Here is a 22176-nt window from a genome sequence, read left to right on the forward strand (position 1 = left end):
GTAACCATGAATCAGCGTGGCCGCGTTACAGTAACCATGAATCAGCGTGGCCTCGTTACAGTAACCATGAATCAGCGTGGCCTCGTTACAGTAACCATGAATCAGCGTGGCCTCGTTACAGTAACCATGAATCAGCGTGGCCTCGTTACAGTAACCATGAATCAGCGTGGCCTCGTTACAGTAACCATGAATCCGCGTGGCCTCGTTACAGTAACCATGAATCAGCGTGGCCTCGTTACAGTAACCATGAATCAGCGTGGCCTCGTTACAGTAACCATGAATCAGCGTGGCCTCGTTACAGTAACCATGAATCAGCGTGGCCTCGTTACAGTAACCATGAATCAGCGTGGCCTCGTTACAGTAACCATGAATCAGCGTGGCCTCGTTACAGTAACCATGAATCAGCGTGGCCTCGTTACAGTAACTATGAATCAGCGTGGCATTGTTACCTGCTACTGTAACATTGTGTTTGCTGTGCCACACGTGGCTGGGGGCCTCACTGCACAGGAACAAATCCCCATTACAGCAGGGTCTCAGGTTAACCCTTTTTCACAGCCAGGGCCCTACTCTGCCAGTCCAAGGGCCACCAACAGGTCAGATTTTCAGGATATCCCTGCTTCAGCACAGGTGGCTGTGCTGAAGCAGGGATATTTTGATAACGTGACCTGTTGGTGGCCATTGAGGACTGGAGTTGCTCACCCCTACAAAAATTAGAATGGTTGAAATCTGCATTTAAATGATATCTATTGTGGTTTCTGCTTCTGCAAATAATAAATTATTTTAATTTGAAATATCTGTTTAAATGTAATATGTCCGTGAGCGGATCCTGGCACACAGCGTGATATAAATATTCAGTGTTCGACAAACCTATACATTTGCTCGCCCCGGGCGAGTGGATTTAACATCGTGGCGAGCTCCTATTGGCCCAAGCAGCACACGTGTGGTACTAGGTGGCGAGTAGATTTTTTGGTGATATGTCAACCACTGTAAATAATAGCATGTTCTTGTATAGCGCTGCTAGTTATACGTAGCGCTTTACAGAGACATTTTGCAGGCACAGGTCCCTGCCCCGTGGAGCTGACAATCTATGTTTTGGTGCCTGAGGCACAGGGAGATAAAGTGACTTTCCCGAGATCACAAGGAGCCGACACCAGGAATTGAACCAGACCCCTGCTCCAAACTCTCAGTGTCAGTCAGTGTCTTTACTCACTGAGCCGCTCCTTCTCCCAGGTTCCCCTGCTTCACTCTCAGTGCCAGTCAGTGTCGTTACTCACTGAGCCGCTCCTTCTCCCAGGTTCCCCTGCTTCACACTCAGTGCCAGTCAGTGTCTGTACTCACTGAGCCGCTCCTTCTCCCAGGCTCCCCTGCTTCACACTCAGTGCCAGTCAGTGTCTTTACTCACTGAGCCGCTCCTTCTCCCAGGTTCCCCTGCTTCACACTCAGTGCCAGTCAGTGTCTTTACTCACTGAGCCGCTCCTTTTCCCAGGTTCCCCTGCTTCACACTCAGTGCCAGTCAGTGTCTGTACTCACTGAGCCGCTCTTTCTCCCAGGCTCCCCTGCTTCACACTCAGTGCCAGTCAGTGTCTTTACTCACTGAGCCGCTGCTACTCCCAGGCTCCCCTGCTTCACACTCAGTGCCAGTCAGTGTCTTTACTCACTGAGCCGCTCCTTCTCCCAGGTTCCCCTGCCTCACACTCAGTGCCAGTCAGTGTCGTTACTCACTGAGCCGCTCCTTCTCCCAGGCTCCCCTGCTTCACACTCAGTGCCAGTCAGTGTCTTTACTCACTGAGCCGCTCCTTTTCCCAGGTTCCCCTGCTTCACACTCAGTGCCAGTCAGTGTCTGTACTCACTGAGCCGCTCCTTCTCCCAGGTTCCCCTGCCTCACACTCAGTGCCAGTCAGTGTCTGTACTCACTGAGCCGCTCCTTCTCCCAGGCTCCCCTGCTTCACACTCAGTGCCAGTCAGTGTCGTTACTCACTGAGCCGCTCCTTCTCCCAGGCTCCCCTGCTTCACACTCAGTGCCAGTCAGTGTCTGTACTCACTGAGCCGCTCCCTCTCCCAGGTTCCCCTGCCTCACACTCAGTGCCAGTCAGTGTCTGTACTCACTGAGCCCTATATAAAGACACGTATAAATGACTTTAACCCCTGCAGCAGCACAAGTCGCCGGTTCTACTCTGCTACTCGCTGCCAGGAAGGGGTTAACATAAAGAAATATCTGCTGATTCTCCTGAAATAGAAATCAAATCGTTTATTCATAGAATTGATATTTCTCCGGCTCGGAGACATTCAGGGTATAAAATCAGACTGCGCGATTCTCCGAAGCGCGGCGGGTATAAACTTTGGGGCATAAAATAGCAAAATATTATAAACAATACATTAGTTTGTATATCTGTACACGCAGAAAATAAATAACTCCGCAGCAGCCCTGCGGGGGGGCGCTCTCTTCGGAGCGTGACGCTCTCACTGTCTGTAACCCTGCGGGGAGCGCTCTCTTCGGAGCGCGACGCTCTCGCTGTGTTCGGAGAATGTGCAGGCGCTGTAACCCTGCGGGGGGCGCTCTCTTCGGAGCGTGGCGCTCTCGCTGTCTGTAACCCTGCGGGGGGCGCTCTCTTCGCTGTGTTTTCGTAGAAAGCAGCTATCTTGGTCTCGTAGAAAACAATCAAATCGGTAAAAGCTAATTACAAATGTACATATGTACACACGCAGGGCGCGGGCAGAGGAGACTTTGTTTTAAGTAATTATATAGATTTATATAAAAGTCCTGAGAGACGACGGCAGCATCAGGGGACGATCATGTGCTGGGGTGCCCGGTTGGCGTGAGCTCAAACCTGGGGAGAAAGGGACGGGTTAGTGGGGGACGGGGAAGTCTGGAGGAGAGAGAGTGGGGGGGGACGGGGAAGTCTGGAGGAGAGAGTGGGGGGGGGGGGAGTCTGGAGGAGAGAGTGGGGGGGGGACAGGGGAAGTCTGGAGGAGAGAGTGGGGAGGGGACGGGGAAGTCTGGAGGAGAGAGTGGGGAGGGGAGTCTGGAGGAGAGAGTGGGGGGGGACCAGGAAGTCTGGAGGAGAGAGTGGGGGGGACGTGGAAGTCTGGAGGAGAGAGTGTGGGGGACGTGGAAGTCTGGAGGAGAGAGGGGAGGGGACGGGGAAGTCTGGAGGAGAGAGTGGGGAGGGGAGTCTGGAGGAGAGAGTGGGGGGGGGGGGGGGAGTCTGGAGGAGAGAGTGGGGAGGGGAGTCTGGAGGAGAGAGTGGGGGGGACGTGGAAGTCTGGAGGAGAGAGTGGGGGGGACGTGGAAGTCTGGAGGAGAGAGTGTGGGGGACGTGGAAGTCTGGAGGAGAGTGGGGGGGACGTGGAAGTCTGGAGGGGAGAGGGGGGGACGGGGAAGTCTGGAGGAGAGAGTGGGGGGGCGGTGAAGTCTGGAGGAGAGAGTGGGGGGGACGGGGAAGTCTGCAGGAGTGGGGGGGACGGGGAAGTCTGGAGGAGAGAGTGGGGGGGACATGGAAGTCTGGAGGAGAGAGAGTTGGGGGGACGGGAAAGTCTGGAGGAGAGAGAGTTGGGGGGACGGGAAAGTCTGGAGGAGAGAGAGTTGGGGGGACGGGGAAGTTTGGAGGAGAGAGTGGGGGGGACGTGGAAGTTTGGAGGAGAGAGTGGGGGGGACATGGAAGTTTGGAGGAGAGAGTGGGAGGGACGGGGAAGTCTGGAGGAGAGTGGGGGGGGGACGGAGAAGTCTGGAGGAGAGAGTGGGGGGGACGGGGAAGTCTGGAGCAGAGAGAGTGGGGGGGGGGCGGGGAAGTCTGGAGGAGAGAGAGTGGGGGGGGGACGAGGAAGTTTGGAGGAGAGAGTGGGGGGGACGTGGAAGTTTGGAGGAGAGAGTGGGGGGGACGGGGAAGTCTGGAGGAGAGAGTGGGGGGACGGAGAAGTCTGGAGGAGAGAGTGGGGGGGACGGAGAAGTCTGGAGGAGAGAGTGGGGGGATGGGGAAGTCTGGAGGAGAGAGTGGGGGGGACGGGGAAGTTTGGAGGAGAGAGTGGGGGTGACGGGGAAGTCTGGAGGAGAGAGAGTTGGGGGGATGGGTAAGTCTGGAGGAGAGAGTTGGGGGGACGGGGAAGTTTGGAGGAGAGAGTTGGGGGGACGGGAAGTCTGGAGGAGAGAGAGTTGGGGGGACGGGGAAGTCTGGAGGAGAGAGAGTTGGGGGGATGGGGTAGTCTGGAGGAGAGAGAGTTGGGGGGATGGGGAAGTCGGGAGAGAGTTGGGGGGACGGGGAAGTTTGGAGGAGAGAGAGTTGGGGGGACGGGGAAGTTTGGAGGAGAGAGTGGGGGGGACGGGGAAGTTTGGAGGAGAGAGTGGGGGGGACGGGGAAGTTTGGAGGAGAGAGTGGGGGGGACGGGGAAGTTTGGAGGAGGGGGGGGGACGGGGAAGTCTGGAGGAGAGAGAGTTGGGGGGACGGGGAAGTTTGGAGGAGAGAGTGGGGGGACGGGGAAGTTTGGAGGAGAGCAGCGAATCATTATATATAAATCTGTTTCTTTTTATAGGCAGAAAATATATATACACCCACAGCCCTCATCATAAGCCACGGTAACGACACTGTAATCTTTCCTAATTCATTCCTCCGTGTGCGGGATGCGCGTCCATGTCTCGCGAGGAGATATATATATATCTCTCATAGATAGATCATTTTCAGCACGTAATTCTCTATAACCCTGATTAAGTGCTTTCTTGGGTATGAAAGTGTTACATTGTGTACACTTCGAATCAGGAATTAACCAGCGCCTCAGCACAGGTCCCACTTAGGGGTCACCAGCAGGTTTAGGGGGTGTGCTGATTTATCACTACCCAAGGGTCCTGAACCTTATTACAAAGGAAAACCTTCCGTGGCCGGGACGGGGTTAAACCCCTGCGATGATTTTATCTAAACCTCCCAGAAGCAGAACGCGAGTCTTTACCAGTCCTCGAACCCCTGAACCAAATCTTCCTCCGACAGCTTCACCAGGACCTGGGAGGGAGCGGGGAACAGAAAGGAATCAGTAACGTGACGCGCAGGCAGCCAGGGGTTAATGTGCCGCGCGGGCAGCCAGGGGTTAATGTGACGCGCGGGCAGCCAGGGGTTAATGTGACGCGCGGAAAGCCAGGGGTTAATGTGACGCGCGGGCAGCCAGGGGTTAATGTGACGCGCGGGCAGCCAGGGGTTAATGTGACGCGCGGGCAGCCAGGGGTTAATGTGACGCGCGGGCAGCCAGGGGTTAATGTGACGCGCGGGCAGCCAGGGGTTAATGTGACGCGCGGGCAGCCAGGGGTTAATGTGACGCGCGGAAAGCCAGGGGTTAATGTGACGCGCGGGCAGCCAGGGGTTAATGTGACGCGCGGGCAGCCAGGGGTTAATGTGACGCGCGGGCAGCCAGGGGTTAATGTGACGCGCGGGCAGCCAGGGGTTAATGTGACGCGCGGGCAGCCAGGGGTTAATGTGATGCGCGGGCAGCCAGGGGTTAATGTGATGCGCGGGAAGCGAGGGGTTAATGTGATGCGCGGGCAGCGAGGGGTTAATGTGATGCGCGGGCAGCGAGGGGTTAATGTGACGCGCGGGCAGCGAGGGGTTAATGTGACGCGCGGGCAGCGAGGGGTTAATAACACATTATGTTCTTGGCAAATTTGTTCTGAACCTAGAGATTAAAATGAATTGATCTTCCCGCTCCCCCCATCTTCCCGCTCCCCCCATCTTCCCGCTCCCCCCATCTTCCTGCTCACCCCCATCTTCCTGCTCACCCACACACACAATAACCCTTTAGGTGCAGGATGGTTCCCCTTATCCCCAAGCACTGCAGGGGTTGCGTTACCCTCCTGCACGTCTGTCACTCACCTTGCCGAGCTCTTTCCTCTCGTGCGAGGCGAAGGAACGGTTGTTTTTCACGGCGATGTCCAACATTCTCTTCTTTGCGTCTTCCAGGGGAACCATGAACTCAAACCTGAGGGGACATGGGGTGAGACGGGGGGGGGAGGAGGGGAGGGGGAGAGGGGGGGAGACGGGGGGGGGAGGAGACGAGGAGAGGGGTGAGACAGGGGGGGGAGGAGACGAGGGGGGGGAGGAGACGAGGAGAGGGGGTGAGACGGGGGGGAGGAGACGAGGAGAGGGGGGTGAGATGGGAGGGGGGAGGAAACGAGGAGAGGGGGGTGAGACGGGGGGGTGAGACGAGGAGAGGGGGGGAGACGGGCGGTGTCTAAATTTAGCATAGGTTGAACTTTTTCAACCTCATCTACTGTGTAACTTATACATCCCATATAAGTTCGGTAATGCAGCCCCCGTTTCCCTCCCATATAAGTTCGGTAATGCAGCCCCCGTTTCCATCCCATATAAGTTCGGTAATGCAGCCCCCGTTTCCATCCCATATAAGTTCGGTAATGCAGCCCCCGTTTCCATCCCATATAAGTCCGGTAATGCAGCCCCCGTTTCCCTCCCATATAATTCGGTAATGCAGCCCCCGTTTCCATCCCATATAAGTTCGGTAATGCAGCCCCCGTTTCCATCCCATATAAGTTCGGTAATGCAGCCCCCGTTTCCCTCCCATATAAGTTCGGTAATGCAGCCCCCGTTTCCCTCCCATATAAGTTCGGTAATGCAGCCCCCGTTTCCCTCCCATATAAGTTCGGTAATGCAGCCCCCGTTTCCCTCCCATATAAGTTCGGTAATGCAGCCCCCGTTTCCCTCCCATATAAGTTCGGTAATGCAGCCCCCGTATCCCTCCCATATAAGTTCGGTAATGCAGCCCCCGTTTCCATCCCATATAAGTTCGGTAATGCAGCCCCCGTTTCCATCCCATATAAGTTCGGTAATGCAGCCCCCGTTTCCCTCCCATATAATTCGGTAATGCAGCCCCCGTATCCCTCCCATATAAGTTCGGTAATGTAGCCCCCGTTTCCATCCCATATAAGTTCGGTAATGCAGCCCCCGTTTCCCTCCCATATAATTCGGTAATGCAGCCCCCGTTTCCATCCCATATAATTCGGTAATGCAGCCCCCGTTTCCCTCCCATATAAGTTCGGTAATGCAGCTCCCGTTTCTATCCCATATAAATTCGGTAATGCAGCCCCCGTTTCCATCCCATATAAGTTCGGTAATGCAGCCCCCGTTTCCCTCCCATATAAGTCCGGTAATGCAGCCCCCGTTTCCCTCCCATATAAGTCTGGTAATGCAGCCCCCGTTTCCATCCCATATAATTCGGTAATGCAGCCCCCGTTTCCCTCCCATATAAGTTCGGTAATGCAGCTCCCGTTTCCCTCCCATATAATTCGGTAATGCAGCCCCCGTTTCCCTCCCATATAAGTTCGGTAATGCAGCCCCCGTTTCCATCCCATATAATTCGGTAATGCAGCCCCCGTTTCCATCCCATATAAGTTCGGTAATGCAGCCCCCGTTTCCATCCCATATAAGTTCGGTAATGCAGCCCCCGTTTCCATCCCATATAATTCGGTAATGCAGCCCCCGTTTCCCTCCCATATAAGTTCGGTAATGCAGCCCCCGTTTCCATCCCATATAATTCGGTAATGCAGCCCCCGTTTCCATCCCATATAAGTTCGGTAATGCAGCCCCCGTTTCCATCCCATATAAGTTCGGTAATGCAGCCCCCGTTTCCATCCCATATAATTCGGTAATGCAGCTCCCGTTTCTATCCCATATAAATTCGGTAATGCAGCCCCCGTTTCCCTCCCATATAAGTTCGGTAATGCAGCCCCCGTTTCCATCCCATATAAGTCCGGTAATGCAGCCCCCGTTTCTATCCCATATAAGTTCGGTAATGCAGCCCCCGTTTCCATCCCATATAATTCGGTAATGCAGCCCCCGTTTCCCTCACATATAAGTTCGGTAATGCAGCCCCCGTTTCCCTCCCATATAATTCGGTAATGCAGCCCCCGTTTCCCTCCCATATAATTCGGTAATGCAGGCCCCGTTTCCATCCCATATAAGTCCGGTAATGCAGCCCCCGTTTCCCTCCCATATAAGTCTGGTAATGCAGCCCCCGTTTCCATCCCATATAAGTTCGGTAATGCAGCCCCCGTTTCCATCCCATATAAGTTCGGTAATGCAGCCCCCGTTTCCATCCCATATAAGTCCGGTAATGTAGCCCCCGTTTCCATCCCATATAAGTTCGGTAATGTAGCCCCCGTTTCCATCCCATATAAGTTTGGTAATGCAGCCCCCGTTTCCATCCCATATAAGTCCGGTAATGCAGCCCCCGTTTCCATCCCATATAAGTCCGGTAATGTAGCCCCCGTTTCCATCCCATATAAGTTCGGTAATGTAGCCCCCGTTTCCATCCCATATAAGTCCGGTAATGTAGCCCCCGTTTCCATCCCATATAAGTTCGGTAATGTAGCCCCCGTTTCTATCCCATATAAATTCGGTAATGCAGCCCCCGTTTCCATCCCATATAAGTCCGGTAATGTAGCCCCCGTTTCCATCCCATATAAGTTCGGTAATGCAGCCCCCGTTTCCATCCCATATAAGTTCGGTAATGTAGCCCCCGTTTCCATCCCATATAAGTTCGGTAATGCAGCCCCCGTTTCCCTCCCATATAAGTCTGGTAATGCAGCCCCCGTTTCCCTCCCATATAAGTCCGGTAATGCAGCCCCCGTTTCCATCCCATATAAGTCCGGTAATGTAGCCCCCGTTTCCATCCCATATAAGTTCGGTAATGCAGCCCCCGTTTCCATCCCATATAAGTTCGGTAATGTAGCCCCCGTTTCCATCCCATATAAGTCCGGTAATGTAGCCCCCGTTTCCATCCCATATAAGTTTGGTAATGCAGCCCCCGTTTCCATCCCATATAAGTCCGGTAATGTAGCCCCCGTTTCCATCCCATATAAGTCCGGTAATGTAGCCCCCGTTTCCATCCCATATAAGTTCGGTAATGCAGCCCCCGTTTCCCTCCCATATAAGTTCGGTAATGCAGCCCCCGTTTCCCTCCCATATAAGTTCGGTAATGCAGCCCCCGTTTCCATCCCATATAAGTTCGGTAATGCAGCCCCCGTTTCCATCCCATATAAGTTCGGTAATGCAGCCCCCGTTTCCCTCCCATATAAGTTCGGTAATGCAGCCCCCGTTTCCATCCCATATAAGTTCGGTAATGCAGCCCCCGTTTCCATCCCATATAAGTTCGGTAATGCAGCCCCCGTTTCCATCCCATATAAGTTCGGTAATGCAGCCCCCGTTTCCATCCCATATAAGTTCGGTAATGCAGCCCCCGTTTCCATCCCATATAAGTTCGGTAATGTAGCCCCCGTTTCCCTCCCATATAAGTTCGGTAATGCAGCCCCCGTATCCCTCCCATATAAGTTCGGTAATGCAGCCCCCGTTTCCCTCCCATATAAGTTCTGTAATGCAGCCCCCGTTTCCCTCCCATATAAGTCCGGTAATGCAGCCCCCGTTTCCCTCCCATATAATTCGGTAATGCAGCCCCCGTTTCCCTCCCATATAAGTTCGGTAATGCAGCCCCCGTTTCCCTCCCATATAAGTCCGGTAATGCAGCCCCCGTTTCCCTCCCATATAATTCGGTAATGCAGCCCCCGTTTCCCTCCCATATAAGTTCGGTAATGCAGCCCCCGTTTCCCTCCCATATAAGTCCGGTAATGTAGCCCCCGTTTCCCTCCCATATAATTCGGTAATGCAGCCCCCGTATCCCTCCCATATAAGTTCGGTAATGCAGCCCCCGTTTCCCTCCCATATAAGTCTGGTAATGCGGCCCCCGTTTCCCTCCCATATAAGTCCGGTAATGCAGCCCCCGTATCCCTCCCATATAAGTCCGGTAATGCAGCCCCCGTTTCCCTCCCATATAAGTTCGGTAATGCAGCCCCCGTTTCCCTCCCATATAAGTCCGGTAATGCAGCCCCCGTTTCCCTCCCATATAATTCGGTAATGCAGCCCCCGTTTCCCTCCCATATAAGTTCGGTAATGTAGCCCCCGTTTCTATCCCATATAAGTCCGGTAATGCAGCCCCCGTTTCCCTCCCATATAAGTTCGGTAATGTAGCCCCCGTTTCCCTCCCATATAAGTTCGGTAATGCAGCCCCCGTTTCTATCCATATAAGTTCGGTAATGCAGCCCCCGTTTCCCTCCCATATAAGTTCGGTAATGCAGCCCCCGTTTCTATCCCATATAAGTTCGGTAATGCAGCCCCCGTTTCCCTCCCATATAAGTCTGGTAATGTAGCCCCCGTTTCTATCCCATATAAGTCTGGTAATGCAGCCCCCGTATCCCTCCCATATAAGTTCGGTAATGTAGCCCCCGTTTCCCTCCCATATAAGTTCGGTAATGCAGCCCCCGTTTCTATCCCATATAAGTCTGGTAATGCAGCCCCCGTTTCCCTCCCATATAAGTCTGGTAATGTAGCCCCCGTTTCTATCCCATATAAGTCCGGTAATGTAGCCCCCGTTTCCATCCCATATAAGTTCGGTAATGCAGCCCCCGTTTCTATCCCATATAAGTTCGGTAATGCAGCCCCCGTTTCTATCCCATATAAGTCCGGTAATGCAGCCCCCGTTTCTATCCCATATAAGTTCGGTAATGCAGCCCCCGTTTCTATCCCATATAAGTCCGGTAATGCAGCCCCCGTTTCCATCCCATATAAGTTCGGTAATGCAGCCCCCGTTTCTATCCCATATAAGTCTGGTAATGCAGCCCCCGTTTCCCTCCCATATAAGTCTGGTAATGTAGCCCCCGTTTCTATCCCATATAAGTCCGGTAATGTAGCCCCCGTTTCCATCCCATATAAGTTCGGTAATGCAGCCCCCGTTTCTATCCCATATAAGTTCGGTAATGCAGCCCCCGTTTCTATCCCATATAAGTCCGGTAATGCAGCCCCCGTTTCTATCCCATATAAGTTCGGTAATGCAGCCCCCGTTTCTATCCCATATAAGTTCGGTAATGCAGCCCCCGTTTCCATCCCATATAAGTTCGGTAATGCAGCCCCCGTTTCTATCCCATATTAGTTCGGTAATGTAGCCCCCGTTTCCCTCCCATATAAGTCCGGTAATGTAGCCCCCGTTTCTATCCCATATAAGTTCGGTAATGCAGCCCCCGTTTCCCTCCCATATAAGTTCGGTAATGCAGCCCCCGTTTCCATCCCATATAAGTTCGGTAATGCAGCCCCCGTTTCTATCCCATATAAGTTCGGTAATGCAGCCCCCGTTTCCCTCCCATATAAGTTCGGTAATGCAGCCCCCGTTTCCCTCCCATATAATTCGGTAATGCGGCCCCCGTTTCCCTCCCATATAAGTCCGGTAATGCAGCCCCCGTTTCCCTCCCATATAAGTTCGGTAATGCAGCCCCCGTTTCTATCCCATATAAGTTCGGTAATGCAGCCCCCGTTTCCCTCCCATATAAGTTCGGTAATGCAGCCCCCGTTTCCCTCCCATATAATTCGGTAATGCGGCCCCCGTTTCTATCCCATATTAGTTCGGTAATGCAGCCCCCGTTTCTATCCCATATAAGTTCGGTAATGCAGCCCCCGTTTCCCTCCCATATAAGTTCGGTAATGCAGCCCCCGTTTCCATCCCATATAAGTTCGGTAATGCAGCCCCCGTTTCTATCCCATATAAGTTCGGTAATGCAGCCCCCGTTTCCCTCCCATATAAGTTCGGTAATGCAGCCCCCGTTTCCCTCCCATATAATTCGGTAATGCGGCCCCCGTTTCTATCCCATATTAGTTCGGTAATGCAGCCCCCGTTTCTATCCCATATAAGTTCGGTAATGCAGCCCCCGTTTCTATCCCATATTAGTTCGGTAATGCAGCCCCCGTTTCTATCCCATATAAGTTCGGTAATGCAGCCCCCGTTTCCCTCCCATATAAGTTCGGTAATGCAGCCCCCGTTTCTATCCCATATAAGTTCGGTAATGCAGCCCCCGTTTCCCTCCCATATAAGTTCGGTAATGCAGCCCCCGTTTCCCTCCCATATAAGTTCGGTAATGCAGCCCCCGTTTCCCTCCCATATAATTCGGTAATGCAGCCCCCGTTTCTATCCCTATAAGTTCGGTAATGCGGCCCCCGTTTCCCTCCCATATAAGTCCGGTAATGCAGCCCCCGTTTCTATCCCATATAAGTTCGGTAATGCAGCCCCCGTTTCCCTCCCATATAAGTCCGGTAATGCAGCCCCCGTTTCCCTCCCATATAATTCGGTAATGCAGCCCCCGTATCCCTAGCATATAAGTTCGGTAATGCAGCCCCCGTTTCCATCCCATATAATTCGGTAATGCAGCCCCCGTTTCCCTCCCATATAATTCGGTAATGCGGCCCCCGTTTCCCTCCCATATAAGTCCGGTAATGCAGCCCCCGTTTCCATCCCATATAAGTTCGGTAATGCAGCCCCCGTTTCCATCCCATATAAGTTCGGTAATGCAGCCCCCGTTTCCCTCCCATATAAGTTCGGTAATGCAGCCCCCGTTTCCATCCCATATAAGTTCGGTAATGTAGCCCCCGTTTCCCTCCCATATAATTCGGTAATGCAGCCCCCGTTTCCATCCCATATAAGTTTGGTAATGCAGCCCCCGTTTCCATCCCATATAAGTTCGGTAATGCAGCCCCCGTTTCCCTCCCATATAAGTTCGGTAATGCAGCCCCCGTTTCCCTCCCATATAAGTCCGGTAATGTAGCCCCCGTTTCCCTCCCAGATAAGTTTGGTAATGCAGCCCCCGTTTCCATCCCATATAAGTTCGGTAATGCAGCCCCCGTTTCCCTCCCATATAAGTTCGGTAATGCAGCCCCCGTTTCCCTCCCCTATAAGTCCGGTAATGCAGCCCCCGTTTCCCTCCCATATAAGTCCGGTAATGCGGCCCCCGTTTCCCTCCCCTATAAGTCCGGTAATGCGGCCCCCGTTTCTATCCCATATAAGTCTGGTAATGTAGCCCCCGTTTCCCTCCCCTATAAGTCCGGTAATGCAGCCCCCGTTTCCCTCCCCTATAAGTTCGGTAATGCAGCCCCCGTTTCCCTCCCCTATAAGTTCGGTAATGCAGCCCCCGTTTCCCTCCCCTATAAGTCCGGTAATGCAGCCCCCGTTTCCCTCCCCTATAAGTCCGGTAATGCAGCCCCCGTCACTCACCTCTCATTATACTGCGGGTTGAGCGTTTTCCTTTTCACGGTGGTCTTTTTACGGCTGGACCACCTTCTGTCGGGGAGCAGGTATATCCGGACGTACGGGTCAGCACCGTTAGTTGAACACTGGACCAGGTTCCTGGGAGCGCAGAGAGAGGGGGGAGAGCCTGTTACTGCAGCCAGGGGGCGCAGAGAGAGGGGGGGAGCCTGTTACTGCAGCCAGGGGGCGCAGAGAGAGGGGGGGGAGCCTGTTACTGCAGCCAGGGGGCGCAGAGAGGGGGGGGGGAGCCTGTTACTGCAGCCAGGGGGGCGCAGAGAGAGGGGGAGAGCCTGTTACTGCAGCCAGGGGGCGCAGAGAGGGGGGGGGAGCCTGTTACTGCAGCCAGGGGGGCGCAGAGAGAGGGGGGGGGGGAGCCTGTTACTGCAGCCAGGGGGCGCAGAGAGAGGGGGGAGAGCCTGTTACTGCAGCCAAGGGGGCGCAGAGAGGGGGGAGAGCCTGTTACTGCAGCCAGGGGGCGCAGAGAGGGGGGGAGAGCCTGTTACTGCAGCCAGGGGGCGCAGAGAGAGGGGGGGAAAGAGCCTGTTACTGCAGCCAGGGGGCGCAGAGAGGGGGGGGGGAGAGAGCCTGTTACTGCAGCCAGGGGGCGCAGAGAGAGGGGGGGAGAGCCTGTTACTGCAGCCAAGGGGGCGCAGAGAGAGGGGGGAGAGCCTGTTACTGCAGCCAGGGGGCGCAGAGAGGGGGGGAGAGCCTGTTACTGCAGCCAGGGGGCGCAGAGAGGGGGGGAGAGCCTGTTACTGCAGCCAGGGGGCGCAGAGAGAGGGGGGGGAAAGAGCCTGTTACTGCAGCCAGGGGGCGCAGAGAGGGGGGGGGGAAAAGAGCCTGTTACTGCAGCCAGGGGGCGCAGAGAGGGGGGGGGAGAGCCTGTTACTGCAGCCAGGGGGCGCAGAGAGGGGGGGGGGAGAGCCTGTTACTGCAGCCAGGGGGCGCAGAGAGGGGGGGGGGAGAGCCTGTTACTGCAGCCAGGGGGCGCAGAGAGGGGGGGAGAGTCTGTTACTGCAGCCAGGGGGCGCAGAGAGAGGGGGGGGAGCCTGTTACTGCAGCCAGGGGGCGCAGAGAGAGGGGGGGGGAGCCTGTTACTGCAGCCAGGGGGCGCAGAGAGGGGGGGGGTGGAGAGCCTGTTACTGCAGCCAGGGGGCGCAGAGAGGGGGAGGGGGGAGCCTGTTACTGCAGCCAGGGGGCGCAGAGAGAGGGGGGGGAGAGCCTGTTACTGCAGCCAGGGGGCGCAGAGAGGGGGGGGGGAGCCTGTTACTGCAGCCAGGGGGCGCAGAGAGAGGGGGGGGGGAGCCTGTTACTGCAGCCAGGGGGCGCAGAGAGGGGGGGAGAGCCTGTTACTGCAGCCAGGAGGCGCAGAGAGAGGGGGGGGGGGGAGCCTGTTACTGCAGCCAGGGGGCGCAGAGAGAGGGGGGGGGAGCCTGTTACTGCAGCCAAGGGGGCGCAGAGAGAGGGGGGGGGGGAGCCTGTTACTGCAGCCAGGGGGCGCAGAGAGAGGGCGGGGGGAGCCTGTTACTGCAGCCAAGGGGGCGCAGAGAGAGGGGGGGAAGAGCCTGTTACTGCAGCCAGGGGGCGCAGAGAGAGGGGGGGAAAGAGCCTGTTACTGCAGCCAGGGGGCGCAGAGAGAGGGGGGGGGAGCCCTGTTACTGCAGCCAGGGAGCGCAGAGAGAGGGGGGGGGGGAGCTGTTACTGCAGCCAGGGGGCGCAGAGAGAGGGGGGGGGGAGCCTGTTACTGCAGCCAGGGGGCGCAGAGAGAGGGGGGGAGAAACCTGTTACTGCAGCCAGGGGGCGCAGAGAGAGGGGGGGGGGGAAGAGCCTGTTACTGCAGCAGGGGGCACAGAGAGAGGGGGGGGAGCCTGTTACTGCAGCCAGGGGGCGCAGAGAGAGGGGGGGGGAGAAACCTTTTACTGCAGCCAGGGGGCGCAGAGAGAGGGGGGGGGAAAGAGCCTGTTACTGCAGCCAGGGGGCGCAGAGAGAGGGGGGGGAGCCTGTTACTACAGCCAGGGGGCGCAGAGAGGGGGGGGGAGCCTGTTACTACAGCCAGGGGGCGCAGAGAGGGGGGGGGAGCCTGTTACTGCAGCGAGGGGGCGCAGAGAGAGGGGGGGGAGAAACCTGTTACTGCAGCCAGGGGGCGCAGAGAGAGGGGGGGAGAGCCTGTTACTGCAGCCAAGGGCGCAGAGAGAGGGGGGGGGGAGCCTGTTACTGCAGCCAGGGGGCACAGAGAGAGGGGGGGGGAGCCTGTTACTGCAGCCAGGGGGCGCAGAGAGGGGGGGGAGAGCCTGTTACTGCAGCCAGGGGGCGCAGAGAGAGGGGGGGAAAGAGCCTGTTACTGCAGCCAAGGGGCGCAGAGAGAGGGGGGGGAGCCTGTTACTGCAGCCAGGGGGCGCAGAGAGGGGGGGGGAGCCTGTTACTGCAGGAGGGGGGGGGGAGCCTGTTACTGCAGCCAGGGGGCGCAGAGAGGGGGGGGGGAGCCTGTTACTGCAGCCAGGAGGCGCAGAGAGAGGGGGGGGGAGCCTGTTACTGCAGCCAGGGGGCGCAGAGAGAGGGGGGGGGAGCCTGTTACTGCAGCCAGGGGGCGCAGAGAGGGGGGGGGAAGCCTGTTACTGCAGCCAGGGGGCGCAGAGAAGGGGGGAGAGCCTGTTACTGCAGCCAGGGGGCGCAGAGAGGGGGGGAGCCTGTTACTGCAGCCAGGGGGCGCAGAGAGAGGGGGGGGGAGCCTGTTACTGCAGCCAGGGGGCGCAGAGAGAGGGGGGGAGAGCCTGTTACTGCAGCCAAGGGGCGCAGAGAGAGGGGGGGGAGAGCCTGTTACTGCAGCCAAGGGGCGCAGAGAGAGGGGGGGGGGGGAGCCTGTTACTGCAGCCAGGGGGCGCAGAGAGAGGGGGGAGAGCCTGTTACTGCAGCCAGGGGGCGCAGAGAGAGGGGGGGGGGGAGAGCCTGTTACTGCAGCCAGGGGGCGCAGAGAGAGGGGGGAGAGCCTGTTACTGCAGCCAGGGGGCGCAGAGAGAGGGGGGGGGAGCCTGTTACTGCAGCCAGGGGGCGCAGAGAGAGGGGGGGGGGGGGAGCCTGTTACTGCAGCCAGGGGGCGCAGAGAGAGGGGGGGAGAGCCTGTTACTGCAGCCAAGGGGCGCAGAGAGAGGGGGGGGAGCCTGTTACTGCAGCCAGGGGGCACAGAGAGAGGGGGGGGAGCCTGTTACTGCAGCCAGGGGGCGCAGAGAGGGGGGAGAGCCTGTTACTGCAGCCAAGGGGCGCAGAGAGAGGGGGGGGGGGGGAGCCTGTTACTGCAGCCAGGGGGCGCAGAGAGAGGGGGGAGAGCCTGTTACTGCAGCCAGGGGGCGCAGAGAGAGGGGGGGAAAGAGCCTGTTACTGCAGCCAAGGGGCGCAGAGAGAGGGGGGGGGGAGCCTGTTACTGCAGCCAGGGGGCGCAGAGAGGGGGGGGGGAGCCTGTTACTGCAGCCAGGGGGCGCAGAGAGGGGGGGGGGGGAGCCTGTTACTGCAGCCAGGGGGCGCAGAGAGAGGGGGGGGAGCCTGTTACTGCAGCCAGGGGGCGCAGAGAGGGGGGGGGAAGCCTGTTACTGCAGCCAGGGGGCGCAGAGAAGGGGGGAGAGCCTGTTACTGCAGCCAGGGGGCGCAGAGAGGGGGGAGCCATGTTACTGCAGCCAGCGGGCGCATAGAGGGGGGGGGGGAGCCTGTTACTGCAGCCAGGGGGCGCAGAGAGAGGGGGGGGATAGCCAGTTACTACAACCATGGGGCGCAGAGAAGGGGGAGAGCCTGTTACTGCAGCCAGGGGGCGCAGAGAGAGGGGGGAGAGCCTGTTACTGCAGCCAGGGGGCGCAGAGAGAGGGGGGAAGAGCCTGTTACTGCAGCCAGGGGGCGCAGAGAGAGGGGGGAGAGCCTGTTACTGCAGCCAGGGGGCGCAGAGAGAGGGGGGGAAGAGCCTGTTACTGCAGCCAGGGGGCGCAGAGAGAGGGGGGGGAGCCTGTTACTGCAGCCAGGGGGCGCAGAGAGAGGGGGGAGAGCCTGTTACTGCAGCCAGGGGGCGCAGAGAGAGGGGGGGAGAGCCTGTTACTGCAGCCAAGGGGCGCAGAGAGAGGGCGGGGAGCCTGTTACTGCAGCCAGGGGGCGCAGAGAGAGAGGGGGGGGAGCCTGTTACTGCAGCCAGGGGGCGCAGAGAAAGGGGAGAGCCTGTTACTGCAGCCAGGGGGCGCAGAGAGGGGGGGGGGAGAGCCTGTTACTGCAGCCAGGGGGCGCAGAGAGGGGGGGGAGCCTGTTACTGCAGCCAGGGGGCGCAGAGAGAGGGGGGAGAGCCTGTTACTGCAGCCAGGGGGCGCAGAGAGAGGGGGAAAGAGCCTGTTACTGCAGCCAGGGGGCGCAGAGAGAGGGGGAAAGAGCCTGTTACTGCAGCCAGGGGGCGCAGAGAGAGGGGGGGGGGAGCCTGTTACTGCAGCCAGGGGGCGCAGAGAAGGGGGAGAGCCTGTTACTGCAGCCAGGGGGCGCAGAGAGGGGGGGAAGAGCCTGTTACTGCAGCCAGGGGGCGCAGAGAGAGGGGGGGGGAGCCTGTTACTGCAGCCAGGGGGCGCAGAGAGGGGGGAGAGCCTGTTACTGCAGCCAGGGGGCGCAGAGAGAGGGGGAAAGAGCCTGTTACTGCAGCCAGGGGGCGCAGAGAGAGGGGGAAAGAGCCTGTTACTGCAGCCAGGGGGCGCAGAGAGAGGGGGGGGGGGAGCCTGTTACTGCAGCCAGGGGGCGCAGAGAAGGGGGAGAGCCTGTTACTGCAGCCAGGGGGCGCAGAGAGGGGGGGGAGAGCCTGTTACTGCAGCCAAGGGGCGCAGAGAGAGGGGGGGGGGAGCCTGTTACTGCAGCCAGGGGGCGCAGAGAGAGGGGGGAGAGCCTGTTACTGCAGCCAGGGGGCGCAGAGAGAGGGGGGGAAAGAGCCTGTTACTGCAGCCAAGGGGCGCAGAGAGAGGGGGGGGGGAGCCTGTTACTGCAGCCAGGGGGCGCAGAGAGGGGGGGGGGAGCCTGTTACTGCAGCCAGGGGGCGCAGAGAGGGGGGGGGGGAGCCTGTTACTGCAGCCAGGGGGCGCAGAGAGAGGGGGGGAGCCTGTTACTGCAGCCAGGGGGCGCAGAGAGGGGGGGGGAAGCCTGTTACTGCAGCCAGGGGGCGCAGAGAAGGGGGAGAGCCTGTTACTGCAGCCAGGGGGCGCAAAGAGGGGGGAGCCTGTTACTGCAGCCAGGGGGCGCAGAGAGGGGGGGGGGGGAGCCTGTTACTGCAGCCAGGGGGCGCAGAGAGAGGGGGGGGATAGCCAGTTACTACAACCATGGGGCGCAGAGAAGGGGGAGAGCCTGTTACTGCAGCCAGGGGGCGCAGAGAGAAGGGGGAGAGCCTGTTACTGCAGCCAGGGGGCGCAGAGAGAGGGGGGAAGAGCCTGTTACTGCAGCCAGGGGGCGCAGAGAGAGGGGGGGAGAGCCTGTTACTGCAGCCAGGGGGCGCAGAGAGAGGGGGGAAGAGCCTGTTACTGCAGCCAGGGGGCGCAGAGAGAGAGGGGGGGAGCCTGTTACTGCAGCCAGGGGGCGCAGAGAGAGGGGGGAGAGCCTGTTACTGCAGCCAGGGGGCGCAGAGAGAGGGGGGGGAGAGCCTGTTACTGCAGCCAAGGGCGCAGAGAGAGGGGGGGGAGCCTGTTACTGCAGCCAGGGGGCGCAGAGAGAGAGGGGGGGGAGCCTGTTACTGCAGCCAGGGGGCGCAGAGAAAGGGGGAGAGCCTGTTACTGCAGCCAGGGGGCGCAGAGAGGGGGGGGGGGAGAGCCTGTTACTGCAGCCAGGGGGCGCAGAGAGGGGGGGGAGCCTGTTACTGCAGCCAGGGGGCGCAGAGAGAGGGGGAGAGCCTGTTACTGCAGCCAGGGGGCGCAGAGAGAGGGGGAAAGAGCCTGTTACTGCAGCCAGGGGGCGCAGAGAGAGGGGGAAAGAGCCTGTTACTGCAGCCAGGGGGCGCAGAGAGAGGGGGGGGGAGCCTGTTACTGCAGCCAGGGGGCGCAGAGAAGGGGGGAGAGCCTGTTACTGCAGCCAGGGGGCGCAGAGAGGGGGGGGAAGAGCCTGTTACTGCAGCCAGGGGGCGCAGAGAGAGGGGGGGGGGGAGCCTGTTACTGCAGCCAGGGGGCGCAGAGAGAGGGGGGGGGAGCCTGTTACTGCAGCCAGGGGGCGCAGAGAGAGGGGGGGGAGCCTGTTACTGCAGCCAGGGGGCGCAGAGAGGGGGGGGAGCCTGTTACTGCAGCCAGGGGGCGCAGAGAGAGGGGGGGGAGCCTGTTACTGCAGCCAGGGGGCGCAGAGAGAGAGGGGGGGAGCCTGTTACTGCAGCCAGGGGGCGCAACGAGAGGGGGGGGGGAGCCTGTTACTGCAGCCAGGGAGCGCAGAGAGCGAGGGGGGAGAGCCTGTTACTGCAGCCAGGGGGCGCAGAGAGAGGGGGGGAGCCTGTTACTGCAGCCAGGGGGCGCAGAGAGGGGGGGGGGGGGAGCCTGTTACTGCAGCCAGGGGGCGCAGAGAGAGGGGGGAGAGCCTGTTACTGCAGCCAGGGGGCGCAGAGAGAGGGGGGGATCATGTTACTGCAGCCAGGGGGCGCAGAGAATGGGGGATAGCCTGTTACTGCAGCCAAGGGGCGCAGAGAGAGGGGGGAGCCTGTTACTGCAGCCAGGGGGCGCAGAGAGAGAGGGGGGGAGCCTGTTACTGCAGCCAGGGGGCGCAGAGAAAGGGGAGAGCCTGTTACTGCAGCCAGGGGGCGCAGAGAGGGGGGGGGGGAGAGCCTGTTACTGCAGCCAGGGGGCGCAGAGAGGGGGGGGAGCCTGTTACTGCAGCCAGGGGCGCAGAGAGAGGGGGGAGAGCCTGTTACTGCAGCCAGGGGGCGCAGAGAGAGGGGGAAAGAGCCTGTTACTGCAGCCAGGGGGGCGCAGAGAGAGGGGGAAAGAGCCTGTTACTGCAGCCAGGGGGCGCAGAGAGAGGGGGGGGGAGCCTGTTACTGCAGCCAGGGGGCGCAGAGAAGGGGGAGAGCCTGTTACTGCAGCCAGGGGGCGCAGAGAGGGGGGGGAAGAGCCTGTTACTGCAGCCAGGGGGCGCAGAGAGAGGGGGGGGGAGCTGTTACTGCAGCCAGGGGGCGCAGAGAGGGGGGGAGAGCCTGTTACTGCAGCCAGGGGGCGCAGAGAGAAGGGGGAGAGCCTGTTACTGCAGCCAGGGGCGCAGAGAGAGGGGGATAGCCTGTTTACTGCAGCCAGGGGGCGCAGAGAGAGGGGGGAAGAGCCTGTTACTGCAGCCAGGGGGTGCAGAGAGAGGGGGGGGAGCCTGTTACTGCAGCCAGGGGGCGCAGAGAGAGGGGGGGGGAGCCTGTTACTGCAGCCAGGGGGCGCAGAGAGAGGGGGGGGAGCCTGTTACTGCAGCCAGGGGGCGCAGAGAGGGGGGGGAGCCTGTTACTGCAGCCAGGGGGCGCAGAGAGAGGGGGGGGAGCCTGTTACTGCAGCCAGGGAGCGCAGAGAGCGAGGGGGGAGAGCCTGTTACTGCAGCCAGGGGGCGCAGAGAGAGGGGGGGGGAGCCTGTTACTGCAGCCAGGGGGCGCAGAGAGAGGGGGGGAAAGAGCCTGTTACTGCAGCCAGGGGGCGCAGAGAGAGGGGGGAAAGAGCCTGTTACTGCAGCCAGGGGGCGCAGAGAGGCCTGTTACTGCAGCCAGGGGGCGCAGAGAGAGGGGGGAAAGAGCCTGTTACTGCAGCCAGGGGGCGCAGAGAGAGGGGGGGGGGAGCCTGTTACTGCAGCCAGGGGGGCGCAGAGAGAGGGGGGGGGAGCCTGTTACTGCAGCCAGGGGGGCGCAGAGAGAGGGGGGGGAGCCTGTTACTGCAGCCAGGGGGCGCAGAGAGAGGGTAGGGAGCCTGTTACTGCAGCCAGGGGGCGCAGAGAGAGGGGGGGGAGCCTGTTACTGCAGCCAGGGGGCGCAGAGAGAGGGTAGGGAGCCTGTTACTGCAGCCAGGGGGCGCAGAGAGAGGGGGGGGGAGCCTGTTACTGCAGCCAGGGGGCGCAGAGAGAGGGGGGGGAGCCTGTTACTGCAGCCAGGGGGCGCAGAGAGAGGGTAGGGAGCCTGTTACTGCAGCCAGGGGGCGCAGAGAGAGGGGGGGGAGCCTGTTACTGCAGCCAGGGGGCGCAAAGAGAGGGGGGAGAGTCTATTACTGCAGCCAGGGGGCGCAGAGAGAGGGGGGGGAGCCTGTTACTGCAGCCAGGGGGCGCAGAGAGAGGGGGAGAGCCTGTTACTGCAGCCAGGGGGGCGCAGATAAGGGGGGGGAGAGCCTGTTACTGCAGCCAGGGGGCGCAGAGAGAGGGGGGGGGGGAGCCTGTTACTGCAGCCAGGGGGCGCAGAGAGAGGGGGGAGCCTGTTACTGCAGCCAGGGGGCGCAGAGAGAGGGGGGGGGGAGCCTGTTACTGCAGCCAGGGGGCGCAGAGAGAGGGGGGGGGGGAGCCTGTTACTGCAGCCAGGGGGCGCAGAGAGAGGGGGCAGAGCCTGTTACTGCAGCCAGGGGGCGCAGAGAGAGGGGGGGGGAAGCCTGTTACTGCAGCCAGGGGGCGCAGAGAGAGGGGGGAGAGCCTGTTACTGCAGCCAGGGGGCGCAGAGAGAGGGGGGGGGGGAGCCTGTTACTGCAGCCAGGGAGCGCAGAGAGCGAGGGGGGGAGAGCCTGTTACTGCAGCCAGGGGGCGCAGAGAGAGGGGGGAGAGCCTGTTACTGCAGCCAGGGGGCGCAGAGAGAGGGGGGGATCATGTTACTGCAGCCAGGGGGCGCAGAGAAGGGGGGATAGCCTGTTACTGCAGCCAGGGGGCGCAGAGAGAGGGGGGGGGAGCCTGTTACTGCAGCCAGGGAGCGCAGAGAGCGAGGGGGGAGAGCCTGTTACTGCAGCCAGGGGGGCGCAGAGAGAGGGGGGGGGAGCCTGTTACTGCAGCCAGGGGGCGCAGAGAGAGGGGGGGGAAAGAGCCTGTTACTGCAGCCAGGGGGCGCAGAGAGAGGGGGGGAAAGAGCCTGTTACTGCAGCCAGGGGGCGC

General features: G+C 59.8%; 1 protein-coding gene across 1 annotated transcript in view; it reads right to left on the bottom strand.

Moving 5' to 3' along the window:
* Nucleotides 1-2228: 2228 nt before the first annotated feature.
* ESYT3 (extended synaptotagmin 3) overlaps nt 2229-22176 on the bottom strand; it is a 131006-nt gene continuing 111058 nt past the window's right edge. Inside the window, exons 20-23 of the mRNA XM_075609934.1 lie at nt 13078-13209; nt 5850-5955; nt 4939-4988; nt 2229-2828 (exon numbers count right to left, since the gene is read on the bottom strand). The gene's annotated coding sequence lies outside the window, so the exon portion shown is untranslated. The remainder of the gene's footprint in view (nt 2829-4938; nt 4989-5849; nt 5956-13077; nt 13210-22176) is intronic.

Source organism: Ascaphus truei, chromosome 7 (genome assembly GCF_040206685.1).
Source record: "Ascaphus truei isolate aAscTru1 chromosome 7, aAscTru1.hap1, whole genome shotgun sequence".
Lineage (NCBI taxonomy): Eukaryota > Metazoa > Chordata > Amphibia > Anura > Ascaphidae > Ascaphus > Ascaphus truei.